The sequence below is a fragment of the Halyomorpha halys genome, unplaced genomic scaffold (assembly GCF_000696795.3).
Source record: "Halyomorpha halys isolate HHAL.00 unplaced genomic scaffold, Hhal_1.1 Scaffold159.1, whole genome shotgun sequence".
Classification (NCBI taxonomy): Eukaryota; Metazoa; Arthropoda; class Insecta; order Hemiptera; family Pentatomidae; genus Halyomorpha; species Halyomorpha halys.
In genome coordinates, this window is record NW_027109188.1 from 744,867 (window position 1) to 745,850 (window position 984).

Genomic DNA, 984 nt, shown 5'->3' on the forward strand with positions numbered 1-984 from the left:
CTTTGTTACTTGTTTTTTATTCTTTTCATTGTATCTTTTTATTTTTATTTCTATCATTTTATCTTAACATAGTTTCATTTTGTATCTTTTTAGCCCTGATGAAGCCCTGCAATGTGGGGCGAAACGTTGGAAAATAAATAGTTGTAAACTATTTTTGTTTCACTATTGACCGCAACCCTGACCATCTCCCTATATATTTTTTAATACTGTATTTAAAACAATACTTTTTTTGATACTACAGAAAGCTTTGCCAAATTTGAGATTGGATATAAATCCTTATCTAAGATGATAACCATTCTATTATTTTTAGCTAAGGGAGGAATGCTCTGCTCCGATAAGCCTTTATTATGCTGCCCTAATGGAAGATATTGTTGTGGTAAAATGGAATGCTGTCGGTTCTTTAATGGGTGAGTAATAGATTTGACTAATTTAATTTTTTTTTCGAATAACTGAACTATAAACCAATAAAAAAAAAAAAACTATGTTCCAGAGAAATACCAGCCGAAGCTAAGTATTGCAAGCACCCTGAGTGAGATGTGTACCCAAATCGCTTCAACCACATGATACAAATATTTGAGTTATATATATGTGAATAATAACAAATATATGTAATCCTTGAATAAAAATTTTCGCTGTTTCTAAACAAATATATTTGTGAACAATCTCTGCATTTCTACACCCTATATTTGAGATAGTTCAAAACTACATCTCATACTCATATTGGATCCTCAAATGCAAAAAAAAATCATTTTTTAGTGATTGGAAAAATGAAGAAAATACACCGGGAACATGTGGCGTCCCTTGCGGTCAACAGAATGTAGTAAAATATGAAATATTTTATTACGCAATAAAATTAAAAACTAAGCAGTTTTCAAGATAAAATTTTTACTTTAAAACAAATGATTCCTATCTATAAAATTCTATGATCATATTTCAGTTAAGAGGTTTTTGAATTAATAGATTCGAGAAATATTGCAAAAGAGT

The 984-nt window shown here is 29.3% G+C and overlaps 1 long non-coding RNA gene across 1 annotated transcript in view; it reads left to right on the forward strand.

The window, feature by feature from the left end:
- Positions 1-664, forward strand: part of LOC136795758 (uncharacterized) — a 20,579-nt gene extending 19,915 nt beyond the window's left edge. The window contains exons 2-3 of the long non-coding RNA XR_010843425.1: positions 311-407; positions 491-664. This is a non-coding gene — a long non-coding RNA (uncharacterized lncRNA). The remainder of the gene's footprint in view (positions 1-310; positions 408-490) is intronic.
- The last annotated feature ends 320 nt before the right edge of the window (positions 665-984 follow it).